The sequence below is a fragment of the Octopus sinensis genome, linkage group LG9 (assembly GCF_006345805.1).
Source record: "Octopus sinensis linkage group LG9, ASM634580v1, whole genome shotgun sequence".
In the NCBI taxonomy this organism is placed as follows: Eukaryota; Metazoa; Mollusca; class Cephalopoda; order Octopoda; family Octopodidae; genus Octopus; species Octopus sinensis.
In genome coordinates, this window is record NC_043005.1 from 50,203,503 (window position 1) to 50,217,344 (window position 13,842).

Consider the following 13,842-nt stretch of genomic DNA (forward strand, 5'->3'; position numbering starts at 1 on the left):
ACATCCTGTGCCCACATATGCTTGGTACTTATTCTATTGCTCTCTTTTGCTGAACTGCCATGTTATAGAGTCTGTAAGCTCACCAACACCAGTTGTCAAGTGGTAGCGCAAACAGAAAGACACAAGCACAAATACACACACATACACATATTCATGATGAACTTCTCTCAGTTTCCGTCTACCAAATCCACTCATAAAGCTTTGGTCAGCCCAAGGCGATAGTAGAAGACACTTGCTCAAGGTGCCATGCAGTGGGAATGAAATCAGAACCATATGGACGGGAAGTAAACTTCATACCGCAAGGCCATTCCTATATACTTTTACATGCATTAAATGTATATATGTCAACTTAATAACAATATATATGTACTATCGTCAGTCTATAAACCGCATCTATGGTCATGTACGTTGGGTAATGACCAAAAGCTACAACCACAAATACAAGTGGCTGAAATGGGGTACCTCTGAAGGATCTGTTGTGTAACACAGGGATCAGAGAGTCTGTCTAGGTCCAGTCACTACTTCTCTGCATTGAGTTTAGACGTCACAGCTTTGGTACAGCTGACATGAAATGAGAATGATACAGAAAAGTGTCACAAGCTGAGCCAACCAGCTGAAGGTCTAGGGGCAAACCAAGTGTGGGCTTCCTGAGTAATATATATCTATAAACTCAGTTGGGCCATACTTGTGAATCCAGCAGGAAAATATGACATTTGTTCCTGATAGGACCCTACAGAGGAAGGTGGGGCTTGAGCACTCTACCCCCATGGCTCTTTCCAAATTCTGCTACATTTCACATAGAATATTTGGTCTTCCACAGTCATCTTGGTGTATAAGTTGACTAACCTTTTCTTGGCTGTAAATTTTGGTCTGAAATAGTTTGAAATGTATGCCAGAAAATACAGTGACTCCCAAACCTCACTACTCAGGGTTGAGTACGTATCAACTCTTACTCAGAGTCGAGTGGCTGTAAGCCTGGCTGACTACTCAATTTTAAGTACCAAAAGAGAGCAACAATCCCATGATATCTTTTATCTTTTACTTGTTTCACTCATTGGACAACAACCATGCTGGATCACCACATTGGAGATTTTAGTCAAGCAAATCATCCCCAGTATTTAAAGCTAATTTTGCCTGGACTTATTCTACCAGTCTCTTTTTGTCAAACTGCTAAGTTATAGGGACATAAACAAACCAACAGCTGTTGCCAAGTGGTGCAGTGATAAAGTGGCACATAAAAAGCACCTTCTGAATGAAGAAGACCCATCAAGCCAAGTGAAATCATAGTCATGCCAGATATCAGTGTCATACAAACTGGCACCCATGCCAGTGGAACGTAAAAGCACCCATTACACTCTCAGAGTGGTTGGCATTAGGAAGGGCGTCCAAACATAGAAACCATGTCAAATTAAACTAGAGTCTGGTGCAGCCCTTCAGCCGACCAGCCCTGGTCAAACCGTTCAACCCATGCCAGAATGGACGACGGACATTAAAAGATGATGATGATGATGATGATATATATATATATATATGATGGGCTTCTTTCAGTTTCTATCTATCAAATCCAATCATAATACTTTGGTTGGCCCAGTGCTATAGTACAAGACACTTGCCATGCAGTAGGACTGAACTCAGAACTAGATGGCCAGGAAGCAAACTTCTTGTCACACAGCTATGCTTGCACCTACTTAGGTAAAGTTCTAACATGCGTCTTTTATTCTGAAGAAATAAGCACAGACATGGCTATGTGGTAAGTAGTTTGCTTTCCAACCACATGGTTCCAGGTTCAATCACATTGCATGGCACCTTGGGCAAGTGTCTTCTGCTATAGCCTCAGGCTAACCAAAACCTTCTGATTGGTTTTGGCTGACAGAAACTGAAAGGAGCACACACATGTGTGTGTTTGTGTGTATGTGTGTGTGTGTGTGTGTGTGTGTGTGTGTGTGTGCGTGTGTGTGTGTGTGTGTGTGTGTGTGTGTGTATCTTTATGTCTGTGTTTGTCCCTGCCTACTGCCTAACTATCGGTGTTGGTGTGTTTATGTCTTTGTAACTTAGCAGTTTGGCAAAAGGTACTGATAAAATATGTAACAGTCTTAAAAAGAAAAAAAAAAAGTACTGGGATCGATTCATTTGACTAAAAGTTCCTCAAGATGGTACTCCAGCATGGTCGCAGTCTAATGACTGAAACAAGCAGAATGAGATAAAAGATAAATATTCTGACATTAGGTGCATCACTCACTAAAGCTCCAACCACCTTCCGCTCCCAGTGCTCTGCTTCTCCACTTCTTAATGGTTTATTTTACTTTCTTTTTCTTCTTTGGTCTCTTCTTCCATGATTTTAAATACGGAAACATTTTTCACGCATTTTAAAGTAATCAGTGAACAAAGTTTAACCATTTTTATTCAATTATATATTCCTTGTAATATTTACTGCAGAAATTAAAGAATAAATGCAATCAACAATTTTTGTGGATTTTTTTTTTTTTTTTGCTTTTTGTTATATGGTTCATTGTTATTGTTTTTGAATAAAATATAAAAAGTAAATAAATAAATAGATAAATAAATAAATTGTGATTTTAAACAAAAAATTTTTTAAAAATACATATATCTTTAGGAAAAGCTAAACAAATTTCCTTCATAGAATTTTTCTCATCAGTATTTCTTTTGGCAAAAATAAAGTGATTTTGAAAATAAAAACAAACAAATAAATGAGAAAAAATATATATATATATATAAAAAGAAATAAAAATGAATATTTGGTTTTTTTTTTTTCCCAAGAAAATTTTAATTCTTTGGCAGAAAAAGTCTTTCTTTCGAGGGAGAGAAGGGTGAGTGTTGAGAAATGCGTTTATTGATGTAAGGAGTGGAAATGAGAAAGCGAGAGAGAGAGAAAAAGAGAGAAAGAGAGACAGAAAGAGAGATAAAGGAGTGGGTAAAGAGAGAGAGAGAGGGAAAGAGGGAAAGAGTTGGAAATAGAGTAAGTTAAAGTGAGAGAATACAGAGAGATATGTGAGAGAGATAGATAGATAGATAGATAGATAAATAGATGGATAGATAGATAGATAGATAGATAGATAGATAGATAGATAGATAAATAGATAGATAAATAGATGGACAGATAGACAGAGAGAGAGAGAGAGAGAGAGAGAAAGAAAGAGAGGGAGAAAGTTGCAAGAAAAAAATTAAAGATGATTGGAAAATATATAATTAAAAATAGATAAATGAAAAAATTAACATTTTAATCATATCCTAGATTAGTTTTTGTTCTGTTTTCCTAAAACAGAAATGCTATATCGCAAATGGAGGATTATATGCAGTCTGTGTATTTGAATATAACATCGATGTGTAGTTAATCATGATATACAGGATTATAAGTGTTACAGTATTTATATATGCTATATAAAGATGCATGCTGCATATGTCATTATAGGATATCAAAAATATTAGATAAAAATAGAACATTTAAAATATTGCTTATTATAAAAACATTGTTATACAGGTTGGCACAGAAGTAAGCAAACCCTAATTATTGTTAAAAGGTTACAAATAAATTACACAAAATTACAGCAAACGTTCAAACTGTAAGCCATTATTTGCAATACAGAATGGAACTTAACTGAGGAGACAACAAACTCACACACATGCAATATGTATACACATCATCATCATTGTCATCATAATCGTCATCGTCATCACATCATCATCGTCATTGCCATCCTCCTCCTCATCATCATCATCATTATCATCATCATCACCACCATCGCCATCATCATAATCATCATCATCGTCATTGCCATTGCCATCGCTGTCATCATAAGCATCATCATCATCACCATCATTATTGTCGTCGTCGTCGTCATCGTCATCGTCATCATCATCATCATCATCATCATCATCAGTGGTCGAATCAGTTACTTTTTTGCACAACTTTGGTGTAATATCTTGTCATATATTTATGATGCTCTGTTTCAGATTGCTGAAAGCTTTTGGTTTAGTGCTGAACATCTGATTTTTTAGTAAAACCCGTTGAAAGAAGTCCAGAGGACCGAGGTCTAGGGGCCTTGCTGACCATTTCATGGGTTCAGTACCACCTTATGATACCATGGGTATATGCCTTTTATTCTGTGTTTCTCTAACCACAAATCGGTTTCAAATTTTGGCACAAGGCTAACAATTTCAGATGAAGGGTAAGTTAATTACATGAACCCAAAGACTTTACTGGTACTTATTTTATCAATTCCAAAAGTCAAATCTGGTAGCATTTGAACTTAGAACAAAGTTGGGAAAAATTCCACTAAGCATTTTGTTTGGCACAAAAATGATTCAAACAGCTCACCACCTTTTCCTCTAACCTCATATTGATCACTGAAGACAGATGGTGTAGACAACAAACAGATGTATTAGTTTAATGCTCGGGAAGTGAAAAAGTCTTTAATGTTTCGAGCCTATGCTCTTCCACAGAAAGGAACACAGAAAGAAACAAAGAAAGAAAATAAAGAATGTGTAGTGGCTAGCATGTGGCCACGCTGGTGCACCACCTTTAGTTGAACAAACTGACTCTAGAACTTATTCTTTGTAAGCCCAGTACTTATTCTATCCGTCTCTTTTGCCAAACCACTAGGTTACAGGGAAATAAACACACCAACATCAGTTGTCAAGCAATGATGGGAGTACAAATACAGACACACAAGCATATACATGTATATATACAACAAGTTTCTTTCAGTTTCCGTCTACCAAATCCACTCACAAGGCTTTGGTTGGCCTGAGGCTATGGTAGTAGACACTTGTCCAAGGTGCCAAGCAGTGGTTACTGAACCCAGAACTATGTGGTTGGTAAGCAAGCTACTTACCACACAGCCACTCTTGTACCTATATATACATATAAATATATATATATATATAGATATATATATATACACACACACACACACACACACACACACACACACACACACACACACACACACATCATCCTCATCATCATTGTCATCACTATTTAAGAATTCACTTTTCCATGCTTGCATGGGTTACATGGAATTTTTTGAAGCACATTTTTTTTTACCTATGATTTGATGCCTTTCCTGTCACTAACCTACACCTGTTTCCAAGCAAGGTAATTATTCCCCTTGGCCAATCACGATTTCAGCCAAAGTCAGGAACTGGGAAATGCTGCTTGTATGACAGTAATGCTCACAGCTATCACATGATGCCAAAAACGAGGAGATAACAAACTCACACACATGTAGTATACATACACATCATCATCATTGTCATCATGATCGTCATCATCATCACATCATCATCGGCATTGCCATCATCATCATCATCATCATCATCATCATCATTGTTGTCATTGTCATTGTATTCACCATCATCATCATCATCATTATCATCTTCTAACGTCCATGCTTCTATGCCGGCATGTGTCGGAAGGTTTGGCAGAATATGTACGGAATACACGCAAACATTACATTTTTTCACACCCTAATTCCACTCCCACTTCCAATCTCATGATACAATTATTATCTGTTAGTATATTCAGATATTATGAGCCATGCTATTTCGTCAAAGAATGGAACTTTGCCAGATCGTAGATTAAATTTTAGTAACTTTGTAGCCAGTCCACTTTCAATAAGTAGCACTTGTCAAGGAAAGCACCATCTTAGAACCATCTCTGTATTGGTACTTCAAAAGATATCACATTTCTTTCAATTACACTGAAGTTTGATATCTAAGTGCTTATAACACTCAAATGACAACTAGCTACAAGGACCAGTTTGTTTGTATGAATGTATGTATGTATGTATGTATGTATGTATGCATGTATGTATGTGTGTATGTATGTATGTATGTACATATGTACGTGTTTGAGTATATATATATTTGTTTGCGTGTGTGTATCAAGATATATATTTATATCTCTGCATATATAGATAAAACTCACACAGACAGGTGTGTGTGTGTATGTGTGTGTGGGAGAGAGAGAGAGAGAGAGAGAGAGTGAGAGAGAGAAAGAAATAGCAGTGGAAAGAATGGAGGTTTGCTGCTGCTCTTTAAGAAATACTTGTGTCTAAGAGATTGTACTTAGACATGTTGTGACTCTAACCATATACATATACTATATATATATGCACGTGTGTGTATGTATGTGTGTATGTATGTATGTATGTATGTATGTATGTATGTATGTATGTATGTACATATGTACGTGTTGAGTATATATATATATATAATATATATATATGTAACACAAGGCATAAATAATGGTCATTGCATATTTTTTTGTTGTAATAAAAAATTTGACTTACAGCTGTTTCCAGTAACCACTAGAGGTTCATTATTGATTGGTTTACTCAATTGGCCCATTGATCAGTTGAGAAAAATTGAATGACTTTTGTGCGTGTGTGTGTGTGTGTGTTTGTGTGTGTTTATGTTTTGTTCCATGAATGACTATTGACTACAATTTTATAAGTATTTTCTTACATCTTCACAGACACAGTCAACCAATCCCAGCCCTACACGTACATACACATACACAGATACACAGACCAATCTGCCCCAGGTTAGGCAGCTTGTGTTCACTGCAAGCCAATACATCACTTGTCCATTCCCACTCAACACTTGCAGGGGTGCCCTACACCACCCTGTTGTACCTACTTAGAGCTGACATAACTAGGAAGTGATCAACTGACAACATAGAAATAGCAGCTAAATGACCTGGTTCTCTGTTGGTTTTACAATGATGAGTCTTCCAGATGGAAAAGCCTGCTGGTGAAATTAACATGCTAGTGGCCGAGTACTCCACAGACAAATGTACCCTTTACATAGTTCTCACGGAGATTTAGGGTGAAACAAAATGTGACAAAGCCAGCCCTTTGAATTACAGGTAAAAGTCATATTTGCCAGCTGAATTGAGTAACAAGAAATAAAGTGTCTTGCTTAAGAAGACAATGCATGCCAGCCTCCCCTCTCCATGCCACTATTATTATCCAAGGGAAAGGCAACAGCTGATACAGCTTGGCACCTGTGACATCACAGCTTATTTCTACAGCTGAGTGAACTGGAGCAACGTGAAATATAGTGTCTTTCTCAAGAACACAACATGCAGCCTGGTCTAGGATTTGAACTCACAACCTCCTGATCGTAAGCTCGATGCTCTAACCACTGAGCCATGCACTTTCACAAGAAATGTTAATATAAGAAATAATCAACTCAAATGCCATCCATCACATACTTCTTTGAGGAGACTGCACCCATCCTAATGTGGAATGGCCTGATAATAATTCTTTCTACTATGGTGCTGAAATTACATTGACCCCAGTGCTTGAATGGTACTTGTTTTATTGACCTCAAAAGGGTCAAAGGCAAAGTTGACTATGGCGGAATTTGAACCCAGAACTTAAAATAGCAATAATGAAAATAATATTTCTTCCTAATTTTTGCACAAGGTTAGAAATTTGGGGGCTGGTGGCTAGTTGATTACATCTACCCCAGTACTATTTCATCTACCCCCTGAAAGGATAAAAGGCAAAGTCAACTTCAGTGATATTTGAACTCAGAATGTAAAGAGGACACAGGAGTGGCTGTGTGGTAAGTAGCTTGCTTATCAACCACATGGTTCCGAGTTCATTACCACTGCATGGCACCTTGGGCAAGTGTCTTCTACTATAGTCTCGGGCTGACCAAAGCCTTGTAAGTGGATTTGGTAGACAAAAACTGAAAGAAGTTCATCATGTATATGTATATATATATATGTGTGTGTGTGTGTGTGTGTGCATGTATATGTTTGTGTCTCGGTGTTTGTCCCCACAACATCGCTTGACAACCGAGGGTGGTGTGTTTACGTTCCCATAACTTAGCGGTTTGGCAAAAGAGACTGATAGAATAAGTACTAGGCTTACAAAGAATAAGTCCTGCGGTTTATTTGCTTGACTAAAGGCGGTGCTCCAGCATGGCCACAGTCAAATGACTGAAACAAGTAAAAGAGAAAAGAGAAAGAGGATAGAATAACCGCTACTAAGCAGTTTGCCCAGCTCTTTAATGATTCTGCCAGCTCACTGCCTGATGATGATGATGATGATGATGATGGTCTTTATTAGCCAATTAAGATGATTAAAAGTGAAAAGGTAAAAAAACTATAAATAAAAATTTTCAAAAAGAATGGGGAAGAAAACAAAATAAAAATGATAAAGCATTTGTAATTCTCGGAAATAAAACTACATTTTTGTAAATATGCCAAAATTTGGTGTAAAAATAAAAGACGTTCTCTGTGTGGAAAGTGAAAGGAAAGGGACGTGGAACAAATGCTTTAAATTGTGTTACAAATATGTTATATATGTTTTATTCTAATGATTTAAGTTGAGACATATCCAACAGTAGACAGTGGAAATAGCTGTATACAAACTGAAAAAACCATATTTTCATATCTGAGTATCTATTGATTTTTTTGTTTCTTTCCTTTCTTTGTAGAGTCTCAACAGCCTGAAATTCTAGGGTGCTGGATGGACTGCTGGCTTTAGATGAATGGGACTTTGGTAAGCCATATCTATGTGCTTACAAAATAAAATTAAAAAAATAAGAAGAAACAGATATTGTGTCATTAACCAGCTGGAGGAAGTGTCTTCATCTTCATCACATCATCATCATCATCATCATCGTTTAACGTCCGCTTTCCATGCTAGCATGGGTTGGACGATTTGACTGAGGGCTGGCGAATCAGATGGCTGCACCAAGCTCCAATCTTGATCTGGCAGAGTTTCTACAGTTGGATGCCCTTCCTAATGCCAACCACTCCGAAAGTGCAGTGGGAGCTTTTACATGCCACCAGCATGGGGGCCAGCCAGGCGGTACTGGCAATGACCTCACTCGAATCTTTTTACACATGCCACCAGCACAGGTGCCAGTAAGGCGATGCTGGTAATGATCACGCTCGAATGGTGCCCTTTTACGTGCCACCGGCATAGATGCCAGTTAGCTGCTCTTGCAACGATCATGCTCAGATGGTACTCTTGGCACCCTACTAGCATGGGGCACAAATGCCAGTAAGGTGATGCTGGTAACGATCACACTTGAATGGTGCCTTTTATATGCCACTGGCATGAAAACTGGTTAGCCGCTCTGTCAGCGATCACACTTGTATGGTGCTCTTTACACCCCGCTAGCACAGATCCTAGGGTTAAAAACATTAGTAGCATTGTTCTATGTAGAACAATCATGTTGGGGAGGTAACAACCAATACTTTTCAGTGGGGTTACTACTTACAACTCTTATAGAGGTTTTAGAACTAGCAACTTTGCTTGTGGCATGATCAGCGGTTGTGTGTCGCTTATTTATTTATATTTTGCGAACTGGGATGAACTGCCATTTCTAGCAGACAGGTGTACCAGTACTGAGGAAGAGTGAGACCCTGAAACCAACTGTTCTACTGATCCTGTAACTGTTTGATGGGAGTTGTCCACTCCCTTGTTTGCAATATATCGGACACAGATATTGTGTCATTAACCAGCTGGAGGAGGTATCCTCTTGGGGTTAAAAAGTGCAGTAACATTGTCATTTGATGTTGGTTCTTCGTTCCAGCTTCTTGTCCATGTCAAAATCACAGACTGCAGTGTACACATGACTGCAAAAACACAAATTTCTTAACTTGCAAAATAAACACTGCAATGTCACTTGGCGCAACTGCCTCATAAAGGTCACTGCTAACTCTCATTGTGCCCTCATTAAGGTCACTGCTAACTCTCACTGCACCCTCATAAAGGTCACTGCTAACTCTCACTACACCCTCATTGAGGTCACTGCTAACTCTCACTGCACACTAAAACTTGGGTGAATAAGTTATTTTTATTAAACATAACTAGTCCAGGAACTTTTTGGAATCACCTTGTACATCTAAAGAAAAATTTTTCATTAACCTCTAAAATACTACAGTGGACCCCACTCCAAATTCTTATATGAACCCCAGGGGTCACTGTTTTAAAGTCACATCCTGAAGGATGCACCACCACCATGTTAAGAACTGCTACTATGCACTATTTGTCTTGTATCTTTTAATTTATCTTTTACTTGTTTCGGTCATTTGATTATGGCCATGCTGGGGCATAGTCAAAAGATTGGACTCCAGTACTTTTTTTTATGTCTATTTGTATTTATATAACAATACAATAATTGTCATCATTACTATTGTCATAGTCGTCTTATGCTGTCAATGTCACCACCACCACCACCACCACCACTACCACCACCACCACCACTACCACCACCACCACCACCACCACCACCACCATCATCATCATTGTTGTCATCATCATCACTACCACCATTATCCTCACCATCTTCATTATGACCGATATATTCTAACTGATCATGATTAGTGCAACCACCATCACCATCACCTCTACCATCACCACGTCATCATTAACTTATTATCCACCACCTGGCTACCACCACCACCACACCACCACCACCACCACCACCATTTATTATCAACAGCATGATCATGATCACCATCAGCATCATCATCATCATCATCATCATCATCATCATCATAATTATCCTCATCATAATTATCATCATTAGAATCAGAATCAGCATCTTCAGTCCAATTCTCATTATTTTATTTAATTAATTAATATCTATCTTCTTTATTTTAAATATTCTTTCTACCACTTCCTATCCACTCACCCACCGACCCACTTTCTTCATTCTAAGAAACATTGCAATTGTTAATTGTTTACAAAGTAGAATTACATGTGGCTGTGTGGTAAGAAGTTTGCTCCCCAACCATATAGTTCTGAGTTCAGTCCTACTACATGGTACCTTGGGCAAGTGTCTTCTACTATAGCCTTGGACTGACCAAAGCATTGATTAGATTTGGTTGATGGAACCTGAAAGAAGCTCATCATATACATATATATATATCATCATCATCATCATCGTTTAGCGTCCGCTTTCCATGCTGGCATGGGTTGGATGGTTCAACTGGGGTCTGGGAAGCCAGGAGGCTGCACCAGGCCCAGTCTGATCCGGCAATGTTTCTATGGCTGGATGCCCTTCCTAATGCCAACCACTCCATGAGTGTAGTGGGTGCTTTTTACGTGCCAGGCGAGGCTGGCAATGGCCTTGATCAGATGGTGCTTTTTATGTGCCACTGGCACGGAGGCAGTCGGGGCGGCACTGGCAATAGCCACGTTCAGTTGGTTCTCTTATGTGCCACCGACATTGGTATCACAGCTACAATTTCCATTTATATAAATATATATATATATACTTACAAGTGTTCAATGTGGCCATGTATTATTTAAAAAAAAACACTACAACTACCATATGTACTGCAACCAGAATCTTCTGTCTCCAGCGCTGGCTCTCTCCCCCTCTCCCACTCTACTTCATCATCATAGACAAATAACAGCATTTTCGCGGTTCGCTTAGTTATAGATTTAGTGTCTGAGCCTAGACAAAGAATCTCTTCTGTACACATAACAATCTTTCATTTCATGTAGCTGCAACACCGTCACATGTATATTTTTATATTTTTATATTTTTGTTTGTTTGCTTCGGAAATGAAGATGGAATTACTGGATAATGGTAAAAAAAAACTGTGTAGTGTGATATGATGTCATGGGCTGTGGGAAGTGATGTGGAGTTTGGTACAGTGATGGTGAGCTGTGATGTGGTGTAGTTGTATATGATGTGGCCAACATGATGGAATCTTGATGTGATGTGCTGGAGTATTGATGTGGTTTTTTGGAGGGTGGGAATGTTGATATATTGTGGAGGGTGTTGTGATACAGTATAGTGAAATGACAGGGTAGAGTATGTATGTATGTATGTATTATGTATGTATCTTCTATCTATCTATATAATATATATATATATATATATATATATATATATTATAATATATATATATATAATATATTTACTATGGAATTCGTCCATAACTTACAAAGCCTTCCGCTATGTTTACAATATTATATGTAATATATATATATATATATATATATATATATATATATATAGTATATATATATATTATATTATATATATATATATATATATATATATATATATATATGTATATATTATGTATATATATATCATTATATTAATTCCTAACACATTTTTATTTCTCTCACTGTGTTTTCATTCTCTCACCATTTTTTTTTTTCTCTCGTCCCTATCTGTCAAAAAGCGTAGGCTTGAAATGTCAAAGACTTTTCCATTCTTTCTGAGCAACAAACTAAACTGTCATCGTTTTATGTTTTCTGTACATTTGAAATATATATATATATAAACATTAAAGGCACAACATTGTTACGTCTTTTGGATGATAACTAATGAGGAACCAGCTATGTTGTATATGGGAATTTTCAATTTGTTGTGTTTCTAATAAAGTTTTGGAACATGATATATATGTGTGTGTATTATAAATTATATACATATGTGTGTGTGTGCGTATATATATATATATATATGTGGAGGACTTTTCCACATGGAGCCAGAAACCATTGGTTGCCTTGCTAATCCACAAGCTAAAATATATATATATACGCACACACACACACATATATATTATATATATATATATATTGTTGCTATTATGTTAAACTGTCCTATGTTCGAATTTGTGTTTTTTTCAATATTCATTTTTGCTTGCAATAGCTGATTCTTTTGGTCAAACTATTGTATCTCCAGCTTCTTCAGATACCAAGATATGAAAAATAATACAACAGTTTTGCTATGGAATTGTGAAACTATTTTTTTCTTTCTGAAAAAGCAACGTTGTGGACTTATAACACATTTGCAATATAGCAATGATGTTCATTTATTCTTTTGTTTGTCTTACTCAGTTGACTGCGGCCATGCTGGAGCAGAGCCTTTAGTTGAACAATTTGACCCCAGGACTTATTCTTTGTAAAGCCTAGTACTTATTATATCGGACTCTTTGTTCCTGCCTTTAGGCTTTTACTTCATATATGCCAGCTCAATTTGATTCATTCTCAGTCGAAAGACACCTGTTGTTATTTCTTGTTTTTTGTATTCGTAATTGTGTACCATGTTCTCCATTTTTTGGTTGTTTTATTGTCTTTGTTGTTATACACATTCACTAGCTTTCTTACAGAGGGATCTAATTCTCTTAGCTTAGACATTTTTGGGGGCAACCAGATCGAACCATCTCAAGTGTAACTGCTCAAAATGGTCGTGACTTCTGGAACTTGACTGAGGAAAGAAAGCCACAAATGACCCGCCTTTTTTTGCTTGTCCTTCTAATTGTTATTTCTCTTGTCTGCCTTTGTATCATCTATCTGTCCGAATGTTTTAATGTCCTCTATTGCATTTTTGTTCCATTTTTATACATACATACATACATACATATATATATATATATATATATATATATAGTGGAATTTGTTGACATACTGTGGAGTATTGGAGTGTAGGGTAGTCATATTCTGGAGTGTTAAAGTGGTAAGGTGGCAGAATTATTAGCATGCTAAGTAAAATTCTTAGCCCCATTTTGTCTATTTTTATGTTCTGAGTTCAAATTCGGTCAGGAATTTTTTTTTAAACTTGTGGATTAGCAAGGCAACCAATGGTTTCTGGCTCCACGTGGAAGAGTCCTCCACAATTATTTAAGCAAATTACTTGGGAATGAAGTATATTTCTGTTTCGGAGACATGTACCATCATTTTCTCTTTTAACAAATCTTCTTCCAATCCAATTTTATCTTCTTTCCTGTCAAATATCACACCAACCACAAACCAGTTTCCCCCTTTCTCTGTAAATGTTTCAACATCTGCCTGTCTGTCGGCTTGATTGTCTACTTGTCTGTCTGTCTAC

The 13,842-nt window shown here is 37.2% G+C and overlaps 1 protein-coding gene across 2 annotated transcripts in view; it reads right to left on the reverse strand.

Moving 5' to 3' along the window:
* The window catches only part of LOC115215414 (rho GTPase-activating protein 100F), a 289,874-nt gene that overhangs the window by 220,255 nt on the left and 55,777 nt on the right, over positions 1-13,842 (reverse strand). The gene's annotated exons all lie outside the window — the stretch shown is intronic.